Here is a 20,374-nt window from a genome sequence, read left to right on the forward strand (position 1 = left end):
AATGATGGTGTTATTTAATAAAAAAAGCAACAATGTTTTTTTATACGATAAAACTTCAATTTTAGAAACGTTAAGACAGAGAAGATTAGAATCGCTTGATTTAAGGGTGATTAGGTCACTAGACATGGTTCTATGAAGTGCAAATAAACATATGTTATCACTGATGTCGTTTATAAATAGAAGAAACAAAATAGGCCTAGTACTGAGCCTTGGGGCACTCTTTAATCCTTACTAGCTGACTTCTGTTAATAAGGTATGACTTAAACCATGCTAACCTTGAAGCCGTAGTACTGCAATTTGTTAATTAAAATATTATCATTAACACAATCGAAAGCCTTAGAAAAATCACAAAATTTTGTTGCCGTGGAGTGATGGCTATTTGAGCTAGAGTAGACATTACAACGTTCCATTTGTGGGGGACTTCTCTTATTCATTTTTCACATATTTAAACTTTTGGCCGTTAATCATCCGAAAAGAGATGCTAAAATTTATAGCAAAGTGTCTAGTACTATAGAAAAGTATACATTAACTACGATAAAATACTGGAAATCTTGCTCTTTTAACTGCTGCACGACGGCTATCTTGTAAGGATGGAAATTTAGATCTGTATGCAGAATTCGTCTCTCCGTACTTGTGCTCGTTTGAAGTGCTGCTACTCATTCAATGTTCTCTGGAGTGCTAGCAGTTCGTTGGAGTGCTTTTTCTTCAATATTGATCCACTTGTTCGAATGTTGTTTACCCATTGCAATATTGTGTTTGTGTGGACCACTGGATATTAAACTGACGGCGGAAATCTCGCTGAACAGCAGCTACGGATTCGTCATTTCGCACAAAACTCTCATAGTGTACAAGCGTTGGTCTAGCGTCCACGGCTCCATCTCTATGACTGATATGTAAATGCTATGAACAAAGGAAACGCTAGATACCAGTCACGTGCCTCTCCCACCATGAGCGCCCTAACCTAACATAACCCACTTTAAAAACAGCCGGTTCCCGTAGAAATACACAGAGTGTTCCAGGTCTTGATGTAAAAATTCGGAAGTGAGTAGATGACGTGAACATAGTGCCGAAACATAGAAAAAATTTTCTCATACGATCCCTCGTTTCTGAGTTACAGACCTTTAAAGTTTCTAAATCAGAACTTATATTTTTACGTAGGTATAATTTCTAAATTATACATTCGAACATTATGAATTTTCAATGGATGATTATGTACGTCCATGTAGTATGTTTGACAGAATAAATAATTCTACACTACTATCTGAAGGACAAGGGCGTCTCTTCCCTCAATGGTTAACTATCCATGGGACAACCTATACAATCTAAAGATAGCAAAAATTACTTTTCAAATCGAGTTATCAACAAAAAGTTACTCTTTGTTTAATTCGATAAAATTTATGGTTTAGGAGATATGTAGATTTTTAGATCGTTATACATGCCTAGGAAACTGTTTGCCAAAAAGACACATTCTGGAAAAAATGATCATAAATTGTAATTATTCATTGGAAATACTTACAGAAGGTATGAAAACACACTCAAACATTTCTAATTGAACTGTATACTGTTGAACATCGTGTTACTTACATAAGGAAAAAATTTAAATGTAGAAAAACTTAGTTTTGTCCTACAACTTATCTAATAAAAACAAAAATAACTATAAAAAACGTTTGAAGGGGGTACCTTGCACTTCTACACATTTCCGGAATCTACGGAGGATATTTCTTTGAACTTGGAAGAGCATTTCAAGATTCTGCTTCATAGCGTCACAATGGAATTTCGATTATTTCCTTCCTTGTGTTTACCGGTGTTGCATCACCCAAGCTTCTAAAATATCCAAAAAAAATGAATTCCTTGTATTTAATTAAGGGGAACGTGGTATAAAAACACTGGCGGACTTACTAATTTGCCGCATGTAGGCTATTCACCTTTTTCCGCCTCTACTAAACTCTGGAATTAGCTCACAACCATATAAATCACATTTTTCATTAATAAGACTATAGTATTTTTAGTATTTTCACCGAGAATGGTTAAAAGACTTTTTTTCTAGCAACTAAAATGACCTAATATTTAAAAAAAGGAAGATATGTTTTAAAAATAATCAACACTTATATGAATAAAACGAGTAATGTCGATTTATATTTCTTATTACACTTAGAAATAAATATTTTTTCTTTGATTACGTATATGTTGATGTTGCTTATAAACCCATTAATGCCCAGAACTATAAAAATGTTTTAAAATGATTAAAGTAAGTGTATGACCTAAAGAAATGTTTAAAAACATCTTTGAATTGTAATTTATGATTGTTATCGTGGGTCGTTATGGAAATAAAGATATCATAATTTTTATTTAATTCCATGTAATGTAATATAATAATAATTAATGGGATTCATCAAAACATTTATCGTTCAATGGAACTAGAAAAGAACGTTCTAGTGGTTTCATTCTTACACGGGAAGCATCTTATTCTTGTCTGTCCCCAAATTATCCCCCTTTCGATGTGGTACAGTACACAGGAACCCTTTTCGGTTCAGAAATTTTTGGTTATTGAAAGTACCGACTGTCAAAACACTATGTGTAAAATTTCATGACATTTCGATTAGTCGGAAAAAGTGACAGCCTTTTAATTGAAGCTAGTTTTGTTATTTTCAAAGCAATGGATTCACAACAATTTCGTGTGTTTATAATTGCTTCTTGATGAAAAAAAAAATACTGTAATAGTTCAGCAATGGTTTATCCATCGAAAAGAACCATTTGTTATTGGTTTGCTGAATTTAAACGTGGTCGTACAGACACCGATGATGGTAAACTTTCTGGTCATCCAATTGAGGTGGCTACTCCAGAAAACACCAAAAAAGTCCACAAATTGGTTATATCTAATCCTAAATTGATATGCCTGAGATAGTTGAGGCCGTAAAGATATCAGACGGTAGTGTATTTACAATTATGAATGAACATCTGTCCTTTTTGATCTTTTTCCAAGGTGAGTTGATCAAAAACAACAACGTGTTGAAGATTCAGAGCAGTATTTAACGTAACTAACGTAATAAATCAGATTTTTTGAATCGATATGTGACATTGGATGAAACATGGATCCATCACTTCACTTCGGAACTAAAACAATCATCATCTGAGTGGACTACATCCGGTAAATCACCTCCAAAGCGTCCACAGGCGCAACAGTCAGCTGGAGAGGTTATGGCCTCAGTATTTTGGAATGCGCATGAAATATTGTCCATCGACTATCTCCAAAAGGGAAAGAGCGAATACTACATAGAGTTTTTGGATCGTTTGAATGCAAAAATAAAGAAAAAATGGCCTCATAGCTGCTGAACTGAAGCTTGTATTTAGACAAAAGACAAATACTTCTACAAGCACGACATTGAAAAGTTGAGAAAGAAGTTTTGGAATGATTACATTGATAAATAAAATCGATTTTTGACAAAAAATATGTTTTCCTTAGTTAATAACACGACTTTTTGTCTACATAAAGTTATGGGTATCGATCTCTATATCTAAGAAAACATCTCACAGAAGAAGTTTTGCATTCATATTAAAGTAAAAGATTGAGAGACACTCAAATTATTCATTCAAAGAATTCGATATTACTGAATATATTATTATAAAAAATGTCCATAATTCGCGTAAGTATATTTGCGTGTCTTTAATATCCATTTCCCTTCTTCGAACTTAGTATTTTTATCAAATCTTTGATTTCTAGATTAAATTAGTTGCCTATCCACATCGGCCGCAGATAATTACAACGTGTGTCAATCAAGCTGTTCAAATCGTCAAACTTCTTTTCTATTTAGACTCGTAAGCTTTAAGATAGTTGATGGGTGTCTCAGTAACGAGATTTTCACCTTCACGTATTCGAATCATAGATCTGCATGTTGGAATGAATAAAAAAGGAATAATCAGTGTTTATATGTAAATATTGATATTTTATGAAATGTTTCAACATACATGAGTAAAAATATATATATTACGAGTATTATGAATAACATTACTATCAACTTTGATATACTAATATGCCAAATTTTTAATTTTCAAGTTTTTTTTTTATATTCATAGTTACGCACTGATTTTTCTACTCAATTATTGAGATTTATGAAAATATCAAATGATATTTAGTTGGACATTTATAGCTCCAGTGATATATGGGTGATTCCGTTCTAACTGTGATATTCAATGTCCTGTATTGTTTTTTTGTACTAGTCATTAATTAATAATCAATTAATAAAAATTTTGTGTTAATTGAATAATTCTTAAGATATTTAAACATTATTTTTATACAATATAACTTGCCACTTAAAGAAAACTTATACTACATCACTTGAATGTCAGTACCGTGTCATGTCCATTCCTAGAATTTACCGATAAATTATTAATTTTTTTTGTCGTAACAAATGATTTAAACTAATTACCTTATAAATTCTAATGTTTATGATCAAACTGAGGAAAATTGATGCACTTGTTGTTTAATATCTTAAGTTACCATGTCAGTACCGTGTCATGTCCATTCCTAGAATTTACCGATAAATTATTAATTTTTTTTGTCGTAACAAATGATTTAAACTAATTACCTTATAAATTCTAATGTTTATGATCAAACTGAGGAAAATTGATGCACTTGTTGTTTAATATCTTAAGTTACCATGTCAGTACCGTGGATAAATGAGTCAGTACCGTGGAACTCAAAATCCGACATTTGTGTCTTGCTCGTGATACTTTGAAGTTGTAGTAAATTCCTCTTAGAGTTTTATTTTTACAGTAAAATAGATGAATAATATGCATAAAAAAGTTAGAAAAGTTAAATTTTAAAATCTTGAAATTTTGAATACAAAAAATCACAGTTAGAACGGAATCACCCATATGCGAATTTCGTTAAAGGTTATCTTCGTGCTGTTCTGACCGGTTGTAGCTAAATAATTTTGCGTGTAATACTGTGAGAGTAATTCAAAACACTTTATTACATACTACCCTTCTTCTTTAAAAATTTTTAAAGGAGTAGTCATTCACAAATGTAGGATCTCACTGTACTTTAAACTACCATCTGCCTGATCTTTTTTAAAGATTTGAGGGATGCTAGGGTGTTTATCCTGTTCAATAATCGGGGTTGTAGGCACATTTTCTACTAATCGAAAATGGAAACGTCAAACAATCCCATTAAATATAATAAAAATTAAGAAAAAAATATTCCTATAAAAGTTTGTTTCAAGATGTTCCAGCAATAGATTATGGCAAACTTATAAATACAAATATAAATATAAAAAATAAATTTGGTAGCAGAGTTTAAACGAGGCCTTAAGACCTGCGAAGACCAGCATGGCAATCCAGTCGATCCAATGAGGTGACGACTCCAGAAATGTTGAGGAAAATCCATATAGCGATACTGGATGATCGTCGACTGAAAGTGATCGAGCTAGCAGACATAGTAGGCAGTTAAAAAAAAGCGGTACATCGAATATTAAATCAAAACTTGGAGATGAAAAAACTGTGCACCGCGTTTGTTGAGAATGAAAAAAAAAAAACAGCATCGTGAAGATCCACATCGGGTGTTAGGCAAGGTTTCATGGCCGTGGGATAATTTTCTTTGACTATCTTGAGAAAGGAAAAACTATCAAAGTAAAAACGGCCGCATTTGGCCAAGAAGAAATTTTGAATTGCTATCATGCACCCTTTTAGCCAGATTTAGCCCCCTGGGATTATTTTCTGTCCACAGACTTTAAAAAATGGTTCGGTGGTCAAAGATTTTCCAACAATGAAGAGGTGATGTCGGCAGTTAATGGCTATTTTAAGGAGCTTATTATAAAAAGTGTATCGAACTTTTGAACATTGTTGGGAAAAGTGTATGGAGCTGGAAGGCGATTACGTTGAAAAATAAATAAAGGTAGGCTAGGTACTTCTGGAACCATCCTCGTATATAGAATGAGAACCGAGTTATCTGGACAAATATCTATTCTCACAAGTTGAATAACTCTTCTAATATTATCAATTTCTCCTCTTTCTAAAGTTTTACATTTATTTATGAAGGGTTCGGATGTAGAACTTATTTCATTATATACTTTTTTAGACTTGTCTTCTTTTGCACACGCAAGAGCGAATTGTTCGTTTAGATCACTTGTAAAAAAACATTCAACCTTCAGTTTTCAACTTAAAAATGGTTCGGTGTTCAGTTTTAGTGTCTTAAAAATAATGCAATAATACATAAAACCTCTTTCTCATTAAGTTATTAAGAAATATCTTGAAATTTTTTTTAGTTTGCGAATTCCACAATTAAATACTCTACTGATATAAATCACATAAATCGAATCTTATGAAAGCTACGCGTTTCCTACTTTCTCTATTTCCAGCAGGGTTTCCAGCATTGTATAAATTAATCCATTAACTTAAATGAATGAAAATTGGTGAAGAAATGTGTTTAACAAAGGTATTCAATGACAGATGTGGCAATTTATTTAGAAATTCCTGTCGCGCATATGATATAATTCAAAGAAAGAAACCATATTAAATTACATAACTTTAATCTTCTTTAGAAATAGTGATGTGCCATCAAGTTCGTGTTTGTCGGCGGAAATACGAGCATTATTTTTAATCCCCTACCACCAATTGTTGCTAGTCGTTCAAGCAATAACAGTGACATGTTTTTAATCCGACAACCATCAAATATTTAGAGAAAAAAAAACGTGACAACTGGAGCGTTTAATTTACCAAATTCAACAGGAATGTGAAGGCAGGTTTTTATTTTTTTTCACCATCACCCTACAGAATTATTTCCTTTTATAAAAACTAAAAAAAATCCTATTTTCTGTGCTGGTTAGATGATTAGACTTTCCATTGATTAGAAACAAATTGAATGTATTGTTTGAAAAAATTATTTTCATTTACTTTAATTCTAAATCGTTAACAAACGATACTACGGTTAATGTTTAGAAAGTCAAAATGAATTTACTACTTTGAGATATATTTAAGGCTGCAACAGAAACGCTCATTGAAAGCGAGCTCATTTCTTCATAAGTTGAGGAAAGGTTACTAGAAATGTTTAGAGTGATTCATTCATATTTTCAACTTAGACATTTCTGGGTCCGAGGGAAAAGGAAATCGAGAAGTAGTGCGGCAATTATAGCTTTGATTCTACCTACTAATCTAGATTGGTAACGTTGAAATGATATTTTCGCGCAATCTCTGGCTATGCACGATTCTTGTAACAGTGTTTGCTATCAGTCAATTCATGTTAGTTTGATGGAACTACACCAAGATTTGTATGGCTATGAGAAGCCGGAAGTTATCTTGCTGCAAAGCAGGATTTTGAAATGTGTTGATGTGTATCACATGAAGCTCGTGCGTCCTTCAATTATCGCTCAACTTTTATGTCTCTAGCTAGATTTAGGTGAAGATAAAAATGAAGGGTTCTTATTTGGGTTGTGTTGTCTAGGAAATTTTAAAATAAAACAGTTCGGCGGGTTAGATGAAAAGTTTATAACATACGCAAAAATAAATGTTAACAATGTAATTAAAATAAAAAGAACCATGGATATATAAACGTAACAAAATAAAATAATGGATTATGTACACAAGTTTTGGACGAGCGATCCGTCGTCTTTACGTCTTTTCTGGAAACCGTACGTCTTTCGGATTCACAGAATATCCTAAGCAATCAATGCTCACGTCTTCTGAGCAACTGACTTTCGCACGGTTTTTTGTCTAATTCTTATGTTACCACTCTTAAAACTGATATCGTTACGATGTTGCCGGCTGCCACAAACGATGCCCTGAGCACTGAAAAGAATTGAGATGGGAGAAAACAAAAAACGATAACTAAGTAAGAAAAATATGAAACTAATAATTTCACGCTAGCTATTCTTGGTACCAGTAAAGCCGATTTAAGTATGTCGGTATGAGATACTCTGTGAACACTTAACATATCAAAGAAGTTCAAAAAAATAGGTTCTTTCTATTTCCCTTATTGATAGGAATCTCTTTGGGTCACGATCTTGTTTGCTTGTTGTCCTATCTATTTATCCCGTGCCTATGGTTTGAATTTGGCCTCTTAAATGTCTGATATCATATATAAAACACTCTTTTTTATTATCAGAACTATAAGCAAGGGTATCGAAAACCAACAATTCGACTTCTTTTGAATTCTTGCGAAGCAACTTGTAAACCACAATTATCAAATAAATTCTATATTTTCATATTACATGCAGCAATAAAATAATATTTATTGGTTGTTCAAGATTTTATATCACGGAGCTTATATAACAGGGATGCTGAAGAGTTCGTATGCTAGCATTGATTTCATGATTCAATTCAAAGTTACTTTCGAGGGCGATACAATGATTATAACCTAACCTAATTTTTATAGTACAATTTTTCTTTAGCTTCAAAATATGCTTCACTTTCGGCGATAAACTGTTTATCGGCACAAACTTTTTGTCCGGCCACATGTTAAGCTCTGAAAGCAGAAGTCGCTAAAGCCAGATTTGGAGAATACGGTAGTGAGAAAGCATTTCGCAATACAATGGTTTTGTACGGTTTATTATCTTATCTCTATGAAATTTCGTTCTACAAGCGCTCCAATAACCTTGCGGATAATTCGCTGCTCATGGTTGTCCCTTTTTAAAGATAGTCGATGAATATTATACGATGCGCATCTCTAAATACTGAAAAGTACCATAAACTTGTCAACTGACTTTTGGATTTTCCCATGCTTTGCAATCGGTTCATCGAATAAAGTCCACTCGGCTGACGAATATTCATTGAGTATTGTCCAACACGTCCCTTCGATATCGTTAGGGTTCCATCTTAATTAGCTTCACTTTACGGTCATCTGGAATTATTTTGTATTCATTTTATTGATGTTTTGGTCGGTAACAGCCCTTTGGAGCGCCCAATGCATGCATGTTCATTTCCTCTCGTCCAAACTATTCAATAATAGTAACGTTATCTATGTGTCAGCCTACTAACTTTCCAACCGACCTAATATATTTGCATCGGTGGAATAACTATATATATGAAATTTAAAAACGTCAAGAAACATAAAAAATAAAAAAAATGTAAATAATTCTATTACAAATGACTTTCATGATAATCATCATCTTATTAAAAACGTTACGTCAGTCACTGTAATAAAAATACTTATAAGTCAATTCTCGAGATTCATCGTATAGTGAAATTATGCAAATTAATTGCCATAATCTAAACAATTTGATGAACGGGGCAGTACCCCCGAAGCGACTGCTCTTCATTAATGTGGCAGCTGCCACCCATATTGAAAATTGTTTTTAAAAGTAGGCGACCGAGAAATGGACTCGTAATCGTACTTTTTTCACCTCAGGATATTGTTACATTATTTATTGTTGACATAGCTATTTTTATTTAATAACTCCTTATCAATCTGAAATATCAGGACATCAATTTATTGTTCGTTACTATACAGAATGTCCACGTGGGAAAAATTAATTTCAGTTCATATTACTTCGGTATATAGAAAGTAATTTGTGTCTAATTTATATAACTTGATATCTACTAAATACGATTATTTTGATTCAATTAGATTAGCTATAAATAACTTATCTTTAGACCACTAAAATTTAATATGTTCGTAGAAATTTTGGGTGATTTTTGACTCAAAAAAGTATTAGTTATAATTTTAACAAAAACTGATTATTAAGTAATAACAATAGTTTACACGGTGTTATTTGATTATTGATTATGTGTGTAGGGATATAAAATCTGTACAAACTGTTTGTTTAATTTAATTATTTGCACTTTGCTGTATGGAACAATAGTTACTACACCATAATCACATACAATGCGGTCCATATTTATTAATACTTGAGTCAACACCTCTTAAGCCTCTTATTTTCATGCAAACATCAGTAACATATCGAATAAAGGGGGGAGCTTCTAATTTTTCTCTCAAAAAGAACTCAAAGAATGTCATCTTGTTGGAAAGGATAGTTTGTTAAATAAATAAATTCAATTTTAGCGCTATTATGTACTATGAGAAAAAAATCTGTACCTGGTCGGTTTTTATTCTTACAAAATTTTGTATGACCCCAGGGGTTATTTTGTTAATTTCTTCCATTATCCTAACTTTAAAATCAACAATATTGTCTGGTCTGTTAAAATATACTTTAGATTTTAAATAACCCCATAAGAAGTAATCGAGAGGAGTCAGATCGGGAGATCTAGTCGACCATTCTTCCAATCCACCTATTTGGGAAAACTTGGCTTAAATAATTTTTAACTATTTGTGCAACATGCGGTGGCGCTCTGTCTTATTAGTAGTAAATAGATCGATCTATCGATGTAGGCACTAAGAAGTTTATTAAAAAATCTAGATAAACCTTACCGTTACCTGTGCCATCATAAAAATAAGGGCCAATAATTTTATGGTTAATGATACCAGCCCAAACGTTCACGTTGTAGGTCATTGAGTGTGAGCCTCACACATTTATTGAGGATTTTTTCTGCTCCAATATCTACAGTTCTGTTTGTTAACCGTTTAAATGAAACGTTGCTTCATCAGAAAAAACGATTTTGTTTATGAACTGCAAATCTGCGTTCATTCTGTCCATCATCAATTCACAGAATTCTTGCTTTATATCAGGATCATCTTCATTTAACTCCTGAACCAACTGACCTTTGTAAGGGTGGTTTTTTGGTTTTTTCTTTATGCAAAAGTCTCAAAATAGATTATTTACTTACATCATTGTCGGCGGTAAGTTCTCGGGTTGTCTTATGAGGGTTTTCCTCAATCTTTAGGAGTACATCTAACTTTTTTTTTTATTGTTTGGTTTTATTGGTTTTTATTGTTAAAAAATTTTTCAAATCTCCTTTTGAGTTCTTGATTTATCAATACAATCAATCATAATTAAAATATATGTTCTTTGGTCTCGGACAAATGAGTCATAATCATAATAGGCGCATAAATATTACACAGATGACTTTAAGTAACTTTGAAACCTAAATGACAACAGCCTACTCAATTATTAAGCTTTTTGACTAATTTAGTATCTTCAAAGATTTTTTCCTGATGTTTAGCAGAACATATACGAAAATACTGCTGCTTCAAAAGTTAGGATAATGGAAGAAATTAACAAAATAACCGCTGTAGTTGTGTTGTACGAGAATTCCAAAATCACCTCGGTTATTGTTAAGAAGTGAATGGCGGTCATTTTGAACATTTAATCCAATCATTTCATCCTACGTAAAGTTTTGCGATAGAAACATTATCAAAATTTGACATCTTAAACTTTATAATATTGAACAGAGGGATAAAATCTCTTACTAACAAGTTTCTTTAAGACCCCCTTCCTTATTTAAAATTTTCGACGGGGTGCTTATAATTCAGAGAAAGTGTTGGAGGGGGATAATATTTTTATACTATAAATTTTCAATTTTAGAATCGAAATCGACTTGTTTCTGGTTTTTTTTTCACATAGTACATAATAACGCTTAAATCGAATTTATATATTTAATCGAACTAAATCATTTAATACTGAATCTAGCATTTGCCGGAGTTTGATAAAAATTCTCTTTTTTATGTCTTCATGTGTAGTTGCTCTCCAACTTTGAGAATATAGTGCCGCTTCAAATTTCGTCAAAAAAGTTCAATTGGCATTAGTTGAATTACTGTAGGAAAATTTCTAGATTTCTCGATAAACGAAATATTAAATTTTGCAAAAGCTCCCACAACCTCTTTTGCATACTGAATAGTTGCCATATCTGATCAAAACACAAAATTTTCTTCAGGATGCTTTTTCTTGATGTAACACACTCTTTCTTATATATTTTGCAGTTATAGAATTTTAAAAAGGACAAATGAATGCTGAAGAACGACCACGAGAAGATATTTCCAGCGAAACCAACATTTTCTAGCTAAATTTTTTGTGTCTTTTGAAATACAATCCTGAAATTTCTTCACTGAAAAACAAGAGCCTGATACAGTTTCCATTCTGTTTTTATTCTGTTTTTAGCTGAAAACTCAAAGATAGCAATTTTCTATGCTGCACTTCTCAAATTGAAGTGATAATTGATGAATTCAATATAGAAATTCGACGAAATTGAAAATATTCTGTTTTTTAATAATTCTTTTGGAGCTACAATTCAAAACCAACAAACTGAAATACAACTTGAAATTTGTGATATGCAATATGCAATGTTTCTAATGAGAAGGAAAAACAATTCTCAAAGACAGATATCCAAAATTGGAAGTTCTTGAACTTCAAAATTATCAATGTTTCGTATCTATTTGTGTGCATACCCATCCGCGAAGTTTAATAAAACCAAAATAAAAGCAAGATTCCTGATACATCTATTGGCGCGGGTCTGAGAATCGAGAATTACGGAGAAGTACCACAATAATCAAAGCTTTATTAACTACTTCAAACACATATATGAAAATAACACAATGACGTTACTAAGAGGTAGAGGCCGCCGTGAAACGCGAAAAAAGTGTCAAATTAAACTTAGCTGGTATCCCTCGCACGTGATTATGATGCATTCGCTTGTTGGGTGTTGAGGCTGGAAGCAATATATTCTAGCCTAGCCACTTGGGCGAATTAACTTCACAGCTTCACAAAAATTTGGAGCCTTCTTGTACAAGTCCCAGATTCGTCCATTTTGGAGTATTGCGCGCATATTTGAAGCTCGGCTCCCAAGAATACAGAAAAGAGAAATTCCACCGATCCAGAGTTGACTAGAAACTTGGATAGCTTAGAGCATAGAAAAGAAGTCGCTGGCTTGCCTCTGTTTTATCGATACTACCAAGGCAAATGCTTCCGAGCTGTTTGATTTCCACTTTAAGCAGTATTTGCGAGAACTACTCGATAGTTCATTTCATTATATCGGTGTTGTATGAATGGTGTGATTAGACTTTTTGCCAGTATTTTGAGGAACTTGAAGTGATCTATTGGTTCGTAATTCTTATAGCTTTGATGCAAAATGTAGGCGTTGATTGAGCACATATTCATCATTTTTAGGAAAACAGCCATGGGCCATCTGCGAGTCCTCGTACAAGAAGAACAATTTTCCCATTTCTTATCTAAGCTATCTACACCTCCCTTGGACATATTGTAATCGGCAGTCATTTCTGGCTTTACGGTATCTGGGTTATCTTTTGGAGAATGTTGCTTTGAGGAAATTAGCAATACAGCCTTATTTTTCTCAAGAACATGGGAAAGCAGAGTAAAGTTTTCTTTGAATCCGTATAATTTTCTACCGACTTATTTCTTTTTGTCTGGCAAAAAAGAGGCAGGAATCATCGGATAGTTTTTTTTTCAATGTACCCAAAAATGTTAGTCCTCTATTTTGTAATTCTGTAACAAGTTTTAAACTGCTAAACCAATTATCTGCTTTCACGTTTCTGTTGGTCATTTCTGTGGTCTTTACTAACCTTATCACAATAATCTTTTACTGAGTCCATCACTATACAAACCTTTTCCACAATAAATGTAAGCATTATACAAATAATTATTTCTGGCATCTGTGAGGCACATAATCTTTATGCCATATTTTACAGGATTTTTCGGCATGTACGTTACGAATCCGCATCGGCCTCTGAAAACCGTTTAGACTCTTTTTTTGAGAATTATCAATAAATATAGACCAGAAATAGCTGCAGCTCTATCTTCCTTCGTTCTCTCTGCTCTCTCCGTGTCATTATCAAATCTCAGTGCGAATAATGAAGTTTCAAACCTTCTTTTTGACATTCTACACCTAAATACATATCTTCCAGTGCCATCAATAGCAAACAAACTCTCTAACTATCTGTTCCTGCCTTAAAAACTTCTGTGTGTGTAAGCAACCCCAGAAGAGCTCTCATCTCTCTCATCATCTCTACATCTTTCAATGGTGAATGGTCGTGGTTCTTGTACTTTGTCCGAATTTAAGGACGTTTACGATTTTTTCAATGCAAAACTTTATGCAGCATATAGGCGCTAAAAAGTAGTTCCCATACTTGCAGAGGGCTTTACATTTTCTCTCAATGCTTTTGCTAGACCTCGTAACCCGGGTAAACTCTTCACTTGTGACTTCTTGTTCTAGAATTAGCTGGAGGCGGTTATTTTGACCATTTCGTAGCGTTTATCTTCTCACGCCCGTAAAAAAATCTTGTCTTCTAAATTTTCTTCAAGTTCATTGTTTACTTCCTCATGTTCTTCTTCATTTCCGGATTATTCCAATTCTGTATCATGCCCACTTTCAGAGAGGTAACGTTCATCCTTATCGCTTATGAAATTATTGTCTTCTAGTTGATTCAAGCACCATTCCTCAAATTTTGCATCATCCGGATGCATCCACGATGGGCACGCCCTCTGTGACATCTTTATAAAAGAAAAACCCTAAAAAAACGAGAAATAAAAAACAATAAAAAAAATTCCAGCACTTACGCTACTCCCTGGTTTGTCTCAAAAAATCGCTCCTAACTTACACGTGTTATTCCACTGACCGCCAGCGCCCTACTAATGTACGTATCAACGTAAACTTGAAAGGTACTGAGAGTCTCAAGGTCAGCAAAAATTTATTTCAAAACTTAAGGCGGGAAATTCAACACTGGCGGTATGAGATGCCGCTAGGCAGCGATTAAAGGATAAGAATGTTTTATCTGAATATTTTTCTTAATATTGTAAAACGACCACTTGGACCAATAAACATAATACTATAGTTCTTTCTTTTTGTTTATAATTTCACATAATCTCTTATTGCTACATCAAATTCAATAATGTTCATTGCAATCAAGTTTGTCGGTTCATTTTTATTCCTTGAGCCTCTCTAAGATGGATACTATTGATATAGTTAATAGTAAAATTGTTTTTTTTTTAAATAGAATAAAAGAATTACAAATGTATTTTATACTTTACAGACACACTGTATATATTACCACTATAACCCATTATAATAAATTTTTTGTTGAAAATAATTCAATTACTGAAGGAGATCGTCTTTTAGGATTGAAAAATCGGTTAAATTGAATTAATGGGATGTTGTTATTTGAATGGATCGTAAAAAAGTGAATTGTTGACCAAACACACTTTATCTGACACCCTTCAATTATCCCGAATCAACTATAAACACAGTAGGCGCTCCTTTGAAGTTTTATCTTTAACTCTTAAAATACGATCCATTGTATTGTGATTTAACCTTTAAATTCCACATGTAGAACAAAAGCGTTCATTTATTGAACCATAACAATTTTAAACTTCATACATAAACCACATATAGGTTGAGTGAAAAGGCATTATTATTTCAACGCCAATCCTCGAACTTGATAATGATCGTGATCTTATCGAACCCAGAAAAAATTGTAAACGTGCGTCTGGGTGGCCGGCTCGGGATTTACTACTCAGAGGCGCTTTTCTAACAAACCAAAGGGATTGTGGTTATTGAAATTTTTAAAATTTTATTCAATTTATGTTTTAGATACGATCAATTCGATATTCAAGGAAATTTAAATAAACGCAGTTCTGAATCGCTGGAGAGGACAATTAACGGAGGAAGTAGTTATTCTTCACGACAACGCACGACCCTACGTCGCCCATAAAACACAGGAGATTTTAAAGGAATTTGGTTGATGTCTTATGATAAAGGAACACTTAGGTGGCACACGCTTCTTCAACGGATTGGTGGATACTTCTTTGACTTAGAATCACAAAAGCTTCAGTACTGTCTTCAAAATTGTGTCGGAAAAAGTGTTGATTGTGTTGAAGAATTGCTAACAGTGTAAGCTTTTCAACGATGTATAGACTAGTAACAATAAACAATGTTTTTTCATTATGGATATGTCACTTTTGGTACAAACTTCGTTTATGCAAGATAAACCTCAAGCCCTTCGCAAAGTGTGCAAGCATCGATAATTTAAGGATGTGGATGAAGAAAAGACGTGATTACCTTCTTTTGGTTAATGATTTGACGAGAGCACAGAGAACCATTAAGTGATTGTTACTTCTGATAATGGAAACTTCAAAGCAACATAAGTTAAATGATTTGACTGTAAATTTGGGGCTTACCAAAAAAGTTTCAGAACTATTGGTAGGAAAAAAATTTCTTAAAAATAGAGCTATTTTCTTCTTCTTCTTCTTCAAGGTATTGTAGGCCTTAGGCCTTGTAGTTTCCAACTTGACATCCCGGAGATGTTGATTTCCATGAATCCATCCATCTTTTTGGAGGTCTTACTAAAGGTCGTCGTGTCCCTGGTTTACCGTCTCGTGCTACCTTTGCTAATCCTGTTCACGTGTTCGTTCCAAGCTCTTCTACGTTTACGTCCCCATCCGACTATGTCTTCCACCTCACATTCGTGTCTTATGTCTGTGTTTCTCTGTCTGTCTCTTAGTGCCTTAGAACCCTGCATATGTTTGTCCGCTCTTGTTTTTATAGCATATATGTCATTATGGGTCTAACGCAGGTTTTGTATATTTTAACTTTTGCCCTTTTGTTTAAACTGGTATTATTCCAGATAATGTCACGGAGTGCGCCTGATATTCGGCTGACTTTGTTTGCTTGTCCTTTTACTCCATTTATTCTGTTCTGGTCTGCGCGCAGGCCAGAGCTATTTTCTATCAAGAAAAAATGCATTTCTGCCATACTTTCGGAATGATAATATGTGTTTGTATATTGCTAACAAATATGGTTTAATGAAGAGATAAGCCCATAATGATGCAGTTCCAGTAGGGTATTCCGTATGTTTGCATGAGAAATATGATACTGTGAAGAGGCTAATTAATTTGTACTAATAAATCATATGTGTTGAATTTAAAATGGTCTGTTTGAGAAGCTTTGGGTACAGTCGAAATGGCTTCGAAAACGTTGGTGAACTAAATATTCTAAATATCAGCTGCTTTTCAACAGAAATAAATTATATCTCTATCTCTGAAAATAGAACTTGTTCTCACAAGGCAATTTGTTGAAGCTTGATAAATTAAAGAAGACTATTTCAAATATTTCATTTCGAATTTTCCTAGCCTGTCATTTGAAAAGATAGAAGCTGTCTTTGATGTTCAACAGCTACTTAAAGATGAACGTTTCATGAGAAGAATAACAAAACTTCCAAAGCTTACCTGCTTGGGAATCAAAAACGTTGTTAGTTTCTTAAAGATAAACGGTTCCAAAAATTACAACTTAGTTAAATGTTGGTGTTTTCGAGACATAAGTCAATACTGGGAGGACGCATTGGTCAAACACCTTTCGTTTGAGACATGTTGGTATATCTGACTTGAATACGTATCTAACTGTAAGTTAGTCGAGTTGTTCTCTGGTTCTTTATATCAGGTCTTTTGGTTCTTTCGATGTTTAGTGGGTACCATGTTGTAATTTTTGAGCTTAATCTATTATCAGAACTTTTTGCCAAGTGTCCTTTCCATTACCATTTGAGGGATTGTATGCTGTACATGATATCTATTACCTGTGTCTTTAGCGTATATTTAGTTTTTAATTCCATTAGACCAATCTCAATTTTTATGCTAAATCATTGTATTTTTATCTAAATCCATCTTGATGGTTTGTTTTCCCGATCCTATAAAAAATACCGGCTCCAACTTCAAAATTTTGACATGCTAGGATCAAAGAATTCCTTTTCAAACCAAACAACATTTTTCTGCTAAATAAAATGAAAATTTACAAGTATCAGACATGTCAAATTGTAGGACATATATATCCACATTCTCTCAATATCCCCAATCAGATACCAAAAGGTTTAACTTAAATGACATTCTAGAAATGCATCATTAATAATTTTACGGTTGTGTTAACCTGTGAAGGTTCATTTAAAAATATCAGTTGAGTGTTGGTCAGCTACTGGTTACAAATATTCAGCGAAATTTGATCGGGCAACTTGAAGTTTTATTAGATCATCATACAAATGAGATTTTCGGAACCACAGACTGCATCAGATTAATCTTCATACTTACTTCAGACGTTAAATACACGATATTTGTTTAGTAGCAAATAATTTTTGTATAATTTCAATCAAATAATTTCTCTAATTATTTTAAGAACGTGGAGAATTCAGATAATAAATGGAAATTATTCTGTATCTACTGCTATTCAACAGAAAAACGTAGATTTGCGAATTTTCCTGATATGTTCCAAAACCAACGACCCTCGTATGCTATTCAGACACCATTGGGCACATAGTTATCAATAAATTTATAATATAGTAACAAACCAACATGGTAAAATGCATTTGATGATTTCAATTCGTTGGAAAAATATTGAACAATTGCAAATGGATAAGATCTGCAATTAGTGTGACTGTAATTTGAAAGCAAAATTCATTGATATTTTTTAATTTGCAATCAAACGGGGCATATTTTCTTAATTTTTTTAACCTAAATTCCCACAAGTTTATAATTTAGTTTTCATCTGTAATTTATTGTGACTACAAGCATCGCTCACTCTTCGTTGAACTGACTTTTCAAAAGCACATGATCGATTCTTTTTGGCACGCAATTTTCACTTTTACAAGCTTGAACAATTCAGTAGTTTCAGTTTGGGCGTGTCGTGTTGGTTGTTGAATGTTTGTAGAGTTGGTATCCCTGTCTTCAGGCGGCTTTCCTAATTATTTGTGATAGTCTCAAAAAAACCATAATGAACAAAATATATGAAACAAGAGAAACGCCAGAAAAGTGTCTAGTGAGAATAATTACACCAATAAACAAAAAAGATGACAAAAAAAATGTAACAATTATATATGAATCACATCACTTAGACACAACCATATAGATATAGATGATTCACAACCACATTTAGAGGAATAATAGATGTCAACATTATGGCTAGATAAATAGCTGAAAAAGCAATTAGAGAACATACACCTGTATTTCATATACATATCTTGAAAATGCATTTGATAGTATCAATAGAAATGACATAAGGAAAATCCTAGAATACAGAGAAATAAAAGACAGATGGAGTATGATATAAACAGACTAAAATTTATGCTAGAGTTAGGTAGGAGGTATCAAGTTGGTTCTAAAGAACAAAAAGCGTAGAGCAAGGATGTATACTAAGCCACATTATTAGATAAAGAAAGGGAAACAACAAACAGACAAATGAAACCGTTTAAAGTTGGACATTGGAAAATGGGAGACATTTAATTTCGGATAGCATAATAATAATGGCAGACTGACAACTTCGAAGTCAAATTTGATAATTTACAATTAAGCAATAACTTACATAGATGATGACGACAGAGGAGGAGCTTGATAGAAAAAATATAGATGGCAGGGAAAAACGAGGAATACGCTGAAAGAAAATAAAACAAAAGACATAGGAAATAAGAGAATGGAAACAGCTGTCGAAAAAGGATGCAATGACTTGACACCTACAAATCTTATACCTGAAAAGGTAGAAAGCCATCAGTATTAAGCTAAGCAAAGCTAATCTCAACTTGGAGGTACTTATTCCGATTGTAACAGAGAGCACCAGCAATATTATTGAGCATTTGGCTTTGGAACTTTTCTTAGTATTTGTAATTGTTGTTTCTTTTTTGGTAAAAACTGATAGTTGTATATCATAGGTTCATACAGGTTCAAATATTAATTGTTCTATGGTGTTATTTTTAAAGTGATTCTTATTTGCAGCCAAATTTGACGGAAAATATAACAATTAAACATGTTACATACATCTCATTCGGAGTGGTAATCAATGAAGATGTTCCACAAGCTCCAAATACATCTCAGGGGCATTCAGATGGTTGACATATTTATTTGGCATTTGTCAAATAGAGCTGCTAGCAATAAAAATATGTTCTCGCAGTGTTTCAATAGCAACCTTGTTAGACATCACATTTACGTATACAATATAATGAGGAAACAGATAGTCTTGCCAACAATGACTCCATCTACTGAACTCTATAGTTGCCCTATGAAATTTCACCTCAATAAAGAACTGAATGCATGACTAATATCTCAAATGAATGTGGTAAACACTTCAGTCTTAGGTCTCCAAATATTCATAACCAGATGCCCACGAATGAAATTAAACTGGTGTTCGATTTTCTGATAGGATACTACCCCATCTGATAGTACATTAAGACGATATGCATGGCAGAGGATCTCAACTGGAGATTGTTAAACAAGTCATAGAGAAAACAGAATATCTACTTTGAGCAAATGGCTTAGGTCATACACACGTTGGAAAGTGAGACAAAAGCCTTCCAGATTTACGCAGAAAATGAAGAATATTTACAATTATATATTTCAAACTGTATCTACTAATGGTAGGAATGGTATTTATAAATTTTGTGCATACTGTTAGCGAGCTCTGATCAATTTTATCGCTTATACACTACATCACTTGGAAATTCGTTTACATCGAATTTCTGAAGTGACGCTACTGAGCAAATGGGGTTGTATTAAATAGTAAATTA

General features: G+C 33.2%; 1 protein-coding gene and 1 long non-coding RNA gene across 7 annotated transcripts in view; one reads left to right on the forward strand and one right to left on the reverse strand.

Annotated features, from left to right (window-relative positions):
• Positions 1-20,374, forward strand: part of LOC130894040 (collagen alpha-1(XVIII) chain) — a 577,499-nt gene that overhangs the window by 96,450 nt on the left and 460,675 nt on the right. The window lies entirely within an intron of this gene.
• Positions 4,216-4,871, reverse strand: LOC130894041 (uncharacterized). The gene is made up of 3 exons (XR_009059277.1): positions 4,587-4,871; positions 4,428-4,525; positions 4,216-4,366 (listed from the first exon to the last, which is right to left on the reverse strand). It is a non-coding gene; the product is annotated as an uncharacterized LOC130894041 (long non-coding RNA).

The sequence above is a fragment of the Diorhabda carinulata genome, chromosome 5 (genome assembly GCF_026250575.1).
Source record: "Diorhabda carinulata isolate Delta chromosome 5, icDioCari1.1, whole genome shotgun sequence".
In the NCBI taxonomy this organism is placed as follows: Eukaryota; Metazoa; Arthropoda; class Insecta; order Coleoptera; family Chrysomelidae; genus Diorhabda; species Diorhabda carinulata.